The sequence below is a fragment of the Protobothrops mucrosquamatus genome, unplaced genomic scaffold (genome assembly GCF_001527695.2).
Source record: "Protobothrops mucrosquamatus isolate PMUCROS unplaced genomic scaffold, P.Mucros_1.0 scaffold636, whole genome shotgun sequence".
In the NCBI taxonomy this organism is placed as follows: domain Eukaryota; kingdom Metazoa; phylum Chordata; class Lepidosauria; order Squamata; family Viperidae; genus Protobothrops; species Protobothrops mucrosquamatus.
The window spans coordinates 124,652-134,624 of NW_015386928.1; positions in this window are offsets into that span (position 1 = coordinate 124,652).

The window sequence follows — 9,973 nt, forward strand, 5'->3', positions numbered from 1 at the left end:
TCTTGAATAAGATCTTGAATGAGGGGGGCTTTGTTCACCACTGACCTGGCATTGCATAACATCAGCCGGTGATCCCGGGCCCGAGGATCTAAGATCCCTGGAGACCGAGTAGAGCCCTGAGGACCGGAGCACCCACACGCTTGTAAACAGCGTGTGCGTGCTCCCCAAACCCGATATGGTCCTCTGCTCCCGCCGTATCATATGATCATTGTAGTTATAGAGTCCTGCTTTGGTGAAACAGGGTTTTGCCTAAATAGCATTGTGCTATAGGCTCACCTCTTGATATGACAGTCATCCCTAAGAATTGATAAGCAGGCAAGCATTGAAAGGGTAATCTAAGGCAGGGCTTTTCAACCGGTGGTACGCATACCACCTGTGGTACTTTTGGCACCTGGCAGGTGGTATATGACAAGTGTAGTGGGGGAGGGGAATGAGCTGAAGCAGCAGCACTGCACAAGCCTGAGGGAGAGACAGCTGGAACTGCAGGGCTGTCGGGGCTCGGCAGAAGCCCCAGGATCAGCACGTGCAGCTACAACTGATCGGCGCTTCTGCAGGACTATCGGGGCTGGACAGGAGCCCAAGATCAGCATGCGCAACTACAGCTGATTGGTGCTTCTGCAAGGCTCTGGGGGTTGGGCAGGAGCCCCAGGATCAGCGTGAGCTATGGGGGATTGGCAGGAGCCCCAGGATCGGCACACGCTTCTGCAGGGCTATGGGGGATTGGCAGGAGCTCAGGATCGGTGTGCATAGCTACAGCTGATCAGCACTTCTGCAGGACTATGGGGGCTGGACAGGAGCCCAGGATTGGCATGCGCTTCTGCAGGACTGCAGGGGCGAGACAGAAGCCCCAGGATCGGTGCTTCTGGCGCACACGGCAGAGAAAATGGGGGGGAGGGGGGAGGAGAGGCTATAAAAGGAGGTTTTGGTGGGAGAGGGAGAGGGAAAAAAGACAATGGGGGGAAGAGAATGGGACTGCAAAAGAGAGATGGAGAAGCAGAGAAGCACAGCCTTGAGAGGAATCAGCTGGAGGTACATGGAAGAGAAAAGAAGGGGGGAGAGAAGAGAGGATATAAAAGAAGGGGGAGAGAAAGGATATAAAAGAAGGGGGAGAGAAGAGAGGCTATAAGAAGGAGGAGAGAGAAAGGATATAAAAGAAGGGGGAGAGAAGAGAGGACATTAAAGAGGGAGAGAAGAGAGGATATAAAGGGAGAGAAGAGGTTATAAAAGAAGGGAAGAGAAGGAGAAAGAAAAGAGGATATAAAAGAAGGAGGGAGAGAGGATATAAAAGGAGGAGGAGAGAAGAGGAGAAAATCTGGTTTTTCCATTGACTTTGTCAGAAGATTGCAAAAGGATCACATGATCCTGGGACACTAACCATCATAAATATGAATCGGTTGCCAAGCATCGAAATGTAGATTGACCCTAGGGATGCTGCAATGGTGATAAGTGTGAAAATGGTCATAAGTCACTTTTTTCAGTGCCGTAGTAACTTTGAACAGTCATTAAGCGAATTGTTATATGTTGAGGACTAGCTGTACTTTATCATTTTCCCCCTTTTTTTGGTCATCAAGTTTTTGACAACTTGAATATTGCCATATCCTAAAAGTGGTACAATCTTGAAAAGATTGAAAAGCCCTGATCTAAGGCATTACAGTTCCTGAAGCAAAAAGGGAAAATAGTCTCCTTCCATTCCACTTGAATGAGACAATTGGATTGAATTTACTTCAGCACTGGGGATGGGATAAAGTTCTCCATCCCATATGAAGATTTTGAGCTAACTAACCTAGGAAAACTGTGTAGCAATGTAGTTTTTCCCCAAAGGGAGTGGAATGGCTGGGTAGCCCAAGTGCCTGCAGTTGCTGCTATTGCTTCCCCAGTATCTACCTCTAGCAGAAGTTGTCTCATTTGCTTAACAATAGGCCAGGGCTAAGTATGGAAAAAACCCCACCAGGTCTGTGGTTCAGCTTTGGCAGCTGCTATGTCTGAGTCAGAGCCAAATTGGCTCAATACTCTGGCTCCAACACAGAAGGATTTAAGCTTTGACAGATGTGATGTGCTCAGGATGGAGAGCTCACTATGTTTGGATGCTTCTTTCACTCCCTCCCTTCCAGACACAATCAGAATTGCACAGGCTTTCTGTATAGTGGTGCATTTAGTACAAAAAGGCAACACATACTTAAGAACTTACTGTGTATGGAAAGTCTCCCATGACCACAGCTTGTCCAGGTGGCACAAAAAAGAGAAGCCCGTTTCTGCAGAAACATTTATTTCTACAAACTCCAGAGCCTAACTGTTTGATGAAGGATATGGTAGTTATTCTGTGCTAGGGTTAGGGCCTCCATGTGATTTTTAATTGCCATCTGTCCAAAATGAGGGGTTAGGGTTAGGGTTCTACTTAAGCTAATCTTGCTCATGGGCTGGAGATCAGATGAAGACAACATTGTGGGGATATGATAGGAAACAAAATGCCGCCAGGACCTATTTATTCTGTGGTTAAAGTTCAAATGGGGAAAGATACTTTCTTCCTTTATTCCAATGTTGTGTGACAGCAACCATCTGGGGCATAAAATTAGTTGCTGCTTTGGGAGGAAGACAGATAACAGGAATGATCTGAAGCAGATATAAACAGGGTAAGGATCAGCAATGAGGATCGCCAATTTAATGCCAATATATTTTTCTGTTGACTCAAGAATGTATTGGAGAAAACATCATTTCAGTGTCCCAAAGATACTTTTTCATGAGGCAAATGGATGTTCTTGTTTATTTATTTAGCGTATGACATCTACAGAGGTCATGCAATCACTGATATAGAAATTGTGGTAGGGAAGGGCTATAAGTGAGTCCTGATGACTTCTTAGTGAGAAATTGGAAGTTAGTACATCTGTTGTCTACCACAGGGGTCTCCAATCTTTTTCTAAAGAAGCATATCTGCAGATAACTGCCAGGCTCAGGGTCATTCTTGGAAATAAAGAATATATCTGGATTGGTGTTAGCATGCTTGTTCCTAAAATCAGGTGGAACATACAGTATAGAAGATATTGGGGAATGATGGAAATCCAAGTCTCAATAGATGAAGGCCTGGAAATTGTGCGGTTTTCCAAAATGCTGATATTTTCCCACAAAGCTCTTCCATAGCACTTTTATATTCCCAGCAACAGCAGTTCTATTTTCAGTCTTGTAATAGTTCTCTTTTAACTTTGCCTGTCCTCAGCATAGGAAGGAAAAGTCTTAGATGGCTTAGATCTTTTGCAATTACATGAGATTATTTAATGTTACTAGAAATTTGTTTTTCGAAAACCGCTTTCACTAAATAAAATACTTTCACACAACCGTTTTAGTTTGAAAATGCAGACTTAAGTGTTCTCACAGCAACTATTGTGCTCAATGAAATGGTCATTAGATTATCTCATCTGTGCAACTGAATTATGGGTCATCAACCACATCTAGCTGCAAGGCACAATGTAGTCACTCATGTCCTGCCATATTTATAAAACAGTCTTGATGAATCAGCCTATATACCTTACCACAAATTATGTGCTTTTACAGAAAAGCAATTCACAAGTACTAAGAACCTATAATATCACAAATAAGGAACAGGCAAAATTTGATGAACCATAAACCCTTTAGAATGCAATGCAATTTACCTGTGTTTTTTCTACAAAGCAAAGGGCGAGAGGGAGAAGTACATTCTCAAGATTAAATAACTTTGAAACTGTAATAGAACAATACATTTGAATAACTTTGAGTTTTCAGAATGAGTTCACACAATAAGAGGTAGAATTAGCCTCTTCCACACATTAATTCCACATGTAAACTGAATCCCAGGAACCCATTTCCCCCCCAGAAATCCTATGCTGCAACTTTCAACCATCCATTCAATGCTTGGATACAGCTGTCTGGTTATAGAATAGACTGTTCTACAGAAAGTGCAATCCTGCATGCTTAAGATCAACATCAAATGGATATATGGTACCCCTGTAGAGCTGAATAGGCATAAGAATTACTTTCAAAGATTTTCTGAAACCATAGAGGTCATGGGGCAAAGCCAGCCAGCAGAACTTTTACACAGGATCTCTTCATAGGGAGAAGCTAAGTAGAACTAAAGAGTTGTTGGCAAAGGTGCTGCAAGTTATTCTAGTGGCTTGTACTAAACCACTGCTTATTAAATAAACCCCAATTGTATAATTAATATTAACATTTCTGAATTCAAAAAACTTGGCATACAGTAGTCTGCAATTATTAGAAGTTCCTTACAAAGTAGCATATCTTGATCTTCATAGAAAAGTATCCAGTATTAAGTTCTAAAAGTTCTAAGATTCCAAGCCCTACATTTTAGCCACTCTCTTACACCACTTCTCAAACCCTAGAGAGTCTGTGGTTCTTATGAAAATGGGTAAAATACACATTAGGTTCTTCAGAGCCATGACATTGGGGAATACTGGTAAAATCTTTAAAATAAAGGCTATTTGGCAACCCTGATGTAGATAGGACATGCTTATTCCATTGTATGACTCAGGAGTGGTACCGAGGAATGCTTTGATGTGGTTCAGACCAAGAGAGGCAGAGTTTAAAAATGAGAAAGTCAAAAATACATCACAGTAGCTCTGTAGCACACCATATGCCTTAATTTGTCCCCTGTCTCTGAAATATCACAGGGAGGCAAAGCAAACCCAAACCTCTGGTTTGCTTCCGATTTGGTTTTCTCCTTTCCAAGCTCACCATCTTAAAAGCCATAGAGTCTTAAAAAAGCAAATGGAACAAGCAAAGCATATAAAACTGCCTCTCCAGTGATTTGTAGGGCACTCTCTCAAGATAACTAAAACTGAGGATCATGCAAACACCCAAAGAAATTATATATGGCAGAGGTCCCCAACCTTTTGGGCACCAGGGACCGATTCCGTGGAGAGGTTTTTCCACGGACTGGAGGGGGCTTGGTTTTGTGTGCTGCCTGCATCTCATGAATGGGGCTTTGCTTGTTTGTACGGACTGGTTGCTGGCATGCCACGGCCTGATACTGGTCCACAGACCAGGGGTTGGGGACCTCTGATATATGGTATAGGGTTTTCTGCTTGAGCAGAGAGTTGGACTAGATCTAGAAGACCTCCAAGGTTCCCTCCAACTTTGTTATTTCTGTCAAATTACCCAAGCATACTTTGTTTTAAGCCACTGAACGAAACTCAGTAATAAAATATGTGGTGGAGGAAGATATGCTGTGATGGTGCAGCAGTTAGAATGCAGTATTGCAGGCTAACTCGGCCCACTGCCAGGAGTTCAATCCTGATGGGCTCAAGGTTGACTCAGCCTTCCATCCTTCCAAGGTCAGTAAAAAGAGGACCCAAATAATTGGGGGCAATATGCTGACATTTGTAAACCGCTCAGAGAGGGCTGTAAAAGCACTATGAAGCGGTATATAAATCTAAGTGGTATTGCTACCTTTAGACAGAGCAGGAAACACCAGTGTTAAATCTTGGAGAATAACTAAAATGAAAAACTACTGATGTGGTCAGCAAGTCAATGAAGTAAAAATAGTCTCATCACCCCTAAACAGCATAACACTATTTGAAAATGATGGATTTTGTGGAAGAATCAGTATTGGCTAGGTTCATGTAGATATATTTAATCTAGGCATTTATAGCTAAGCTTCAGTATAGAAAAGTTAAGAAAGACTCCTAACCTAGTCAGAGGATTCATCATAAGGTACACTTGTGTGACCTTTCAGCTAAGGCAGGCATACAAACTCGCGATGTCACGTGACGTCGTGCGACGTGTCATGACTTTTTCCCCATTGCCGGCAATGGGGTGGGCGCGGTTTCAGCTTGACACATCCAGCACACGGGCCGGCAGTTTGACATGCATGAGTTAAGGTCTAACATGCCAAAATTGTGGTTGTAGAGCAGGACAGATTCAAGAAACAACAGTTGGTCTTCTTTTTCCCAGGAACATTTGCAATGTGTCATGAAGCCTCTCTGATATTCACTTCAATCTGCACTGATTTGCTCTTGAGAATCAGAGCATACATATGATAAAGGTGTTGCAATACAAGATTAATCTTTGGATGGACCCAAATTTCCCACACCTAGACCATCTAATGTCCAGCAAGGTCATACTTTGTTTGCAATTTGTTTTGGTCACTGTTTCTCTTATGCAGAGCAAAGAAGCCAAAGCTTCCATGGAGTGGACACCATATGTCACTATCCCAAACTACATCTCAGTCTCAGATAACCATACTAAATGAAACAGGGAGACACTGAATCTCTCTCTTACAGGTTTGTGCTTGTATACCAGTTGCATAAGACTGCACTTCCCTTAAAAGAGCAAGTTCACAAACTGGGAGTTCCTTGACTCTCAGATAGGACTGGATTTGCAATTGAAAGTTGTGGAGAGAGTATCCCGGCTACGTTGACACTGATGGATTATAATCTCTCTTGGCTGCTTCTTTTTTATATTGTGTTTTTAACTGCTTTGTTTTATGATTGTTCGCCACCCAGAGTCAATTGGTTTGAAATTAGCGGCTATACAAATTGAAATAATAATAGAGGCTGGTATGCCAGCTGTGATCCTTCCCAAATGAATATTTGGTGACGGTGATCTACGCCTTGGTTACATCCTGGCTTCCATACTGCAATATGCTCTATATTGCAATATGCAATATGCTCTATATACTTGCAAAAGAAAAAAATTTGGAGTGTGAAATTGGTACAAAATTATTTACTTATTGCTACTAAGCACCAAAATATAGCATGAAAAACATTTAACATATGAAGCACCAAGCAGCCTACCATGATGATAATGTCACTCACTAAATCTCCACATCTCCCAAACTATTTCTGAAGAGTCAAGTCTTTACAGTCCTTTGGAAGCTTAATAATATAAAGAGGACTAGATGTCCAAAAGTAAGCTGTTCCATGAATGGGAAGCCATCATCAACTAGGCTTATTCCCCAGATCCCTGTAGAACGGCATTTTTCTTAAGGGGACTCTCAGCAAGCCCTTTCTTCCTGATCTCCATGGGTGGTCAATTTCAATATGGTGAAGGTAACATATTCTATCTAGGTCCTCAGCCACTAAGAGCTTTAGAGGTGAAAGCCAGCATCTTAAGTTGCACTGGGAGACTAAATAGCAACCAATGTAGTTCCCAAAGTAGCATGTTACCTGAGAAATTTTGGATCTATCCATAAATGTATGGACAAATACTTGTGCCAGTGGAAGCTTCTGCATGATCTCATGGTCTTCAAGGACATGTGAAGTGTCCACCCCATGTAGAGTGAAGTGAAATATTGAAAAGGGCATGAGTTTCAAAGTTTCAAAATCCAGAAATGGCTACAGTTGGCACATGAGATGCAATTGTATAAACCAGTGTTTCTCAACCTTGACAATTTTAAGGCATGTGGACTTCAACTCCCAGAATTCCACAGCCAGCAATGCTGGCTGTGGAATTCTGGGAGTTGAAGTCCACATGCCTTAAAATTGTCAAGGTTGAGAAACACTGGTATAAACACTCTCCTGATACAGTCTCAAGTTGCTAACAAATTAAAAGAATCACATAAGGACTATACTGAAATACTTAGTTCTTTATTGGGCAGACTGTTTAAATAACTCCTGATATGGATCTACCCAGTAGTTAAGGAGATCTTCTTTTGAAAATGTTTCTCCTGTCAAAGGTCATTGATCTGGCACTAGGAGAATATGGTCTTTCTGGCTAGGAAAAGCATTAGAGGATCAATTCTCTAAGCATTTCAAAAATCTGTAAGTACCTCTCCTTCAGCAGGATTTTAACAATTATTTGACCACACTATTAATAGCATTTATTTTCATTTGTATTAACATTTAAGTTTGGTTAGCCATCTTGAGTGTTCATCTAAGCAAAAAGAATGAGTGGATGAAGACTTCATGATTTGTTAAATATTTCACCATGTCTTGGAGGTTTACTGTCAGAGTACAATGAGGTGGTGCATCATTTTTACAGCTCCTCTGTGTGGTGAATCAATGAACTGAACTTTTTGGTGAAATATTTCTACGCCTTTTCTGGACTGATTCTGGTCATCCAGATTAACCATCAGATTCTATTGGACAGAAAAACTTCATTTTTATGTAAAAAAGATAATAAACTTATGTAATATCCTAAACTCTGAAACATTCCTATACATTGACTACTCTTTCATCAGGATTACTGATTTGCAGGATATAGTGAGCATCAGACAGGATTCAAAAAAAGATGCTTTTGGCATGTGCCTTAAAGAAAACGAGGCAACTCTCTGCAATTAAAGTAGCCACATCTTTTCCCCAGATTTGCTTTGGTATCCAGTGCAACTGTCATGTGATCCTGAGAAAAGAAGTTTTTGCTTTAAAGTGTATATGCCCCTTCTGCTCCAAAGCCTATTTTTGGAACCGAAGCTGATTCATTATTCAGACCTCCTGATTCGTCATTAGTCCTACTTCAGACTTCCTATCTTGTCTGCCATTGTTAATTTACTCTTCAGATTACTAAAGATTGCTGATTACTGACTCATTCCGTAGCTCCTCATTCCTTGTTTATCCCAGGCATGATTCAATCCTGACAGACAAGCACATAGTAGAATACTAATAGGGTTCCTAATAGGAGGTGCTCATAACTCTAGCAGTGGAGGCAGGGCCCAAAGTTGCCAGTTCTTCCAGCCCAGAAGCTCACAAATGATCATCCAGAGTAACAGCTAATGAAAGGATAGCAAACAGCCCCATGCTCAGTACCTTGACTTTTGGGGGGCAGCTATGGCTGACAATGCTTCTTATTTTTCCAATATATTTTCCAAACATGGAGTGGATGGTTAGGTATAGCAGCATCTGCACCATTGTTTCAATGGAATCTGATCAACACAAAGGCATTTAAATATTAAAGCAGGCACCAGTCATTGAAGGTCATGCAAACAAATGCTATCTATAGCAGATCCTTGTATTTTATCAAACAACTCCATTTGCGGAGTGCATTTCAACAGAAAACCAGTAATTTTCTGGCTCTGTGTCTGCCATTTTCCCTTGATACAGACCTCATCAAGTTCCTATTCTGCTCCTTTTGGGTTATAATGATGAAACATTCATGGTTACAGCTTTATTTATACTTTGTACAATTGAACATTTTTGCAAATTGGTGGAACAGGACCTATCACCCCTTCCTGGAAATAAAAGCATACAGGAAAAAAAATACAAATTTATTTAAAACGAGACAGGACTACTTAATTATCCCTTGTACTTTAAAAGAGGGAGAAAGGTTAAAGTAGGATTAGCCATCCAGGCTAATCAATTTAGCTTTCCTCAGTCTCCTATGTCACTGAGAAATTTGCAGTCCCAACACATATTGGACATTGGAGAATGGAAAAGGTTTATTGAATATATTGGATATATTACTGCTGCCTAAATCAGAAAGAAAAGTAGTGTTCCCTTAAGCAATAAGCCTGCTGTTAGAGCCATGTAAATGTGCAACTCAAACTCTGCTCTTCTTCCACAGAGCCCAGATTAGACCAGATCTGAGTTCACTTTTTCTTTGCCACTGTTGCGCTCCACCCTTGCTTGGTGGTTTCCTCCAGAACATGTGGTTTTGCTTCCAGTGTGAATACTCAACAAAGTTAGCAACGCCCAGGAGAGCTGAATGGTTTCCCAACTAGTGTTTCACCCATGCCAGGGAGAAAGACAGGTTTTGGAAGTTGGAGGGAGACAAAACATTGTCCACTCTGCTCCATCGAATACATCTCAAAAGTAGGTTGACTACAAATCATTGTAGCTTCTTCATCCAGAAGAACAAAGCAGTAGCTTTCCTCAACAGCATTAAGTGGCAGAATTCAAGGCTGTTCTAGCCATTTCTGGCTTATTTTCTTGCTAAACCAGGCTAAGGCAGAACTCATCTACTGCTGTTCCTCCTCACAATGTTTAAGGACTGAGAGACCAGCAGCAGACTCTCCCTTGAGGCATGGGCCCTGATATGGGCTCAGCCATGCTGAATA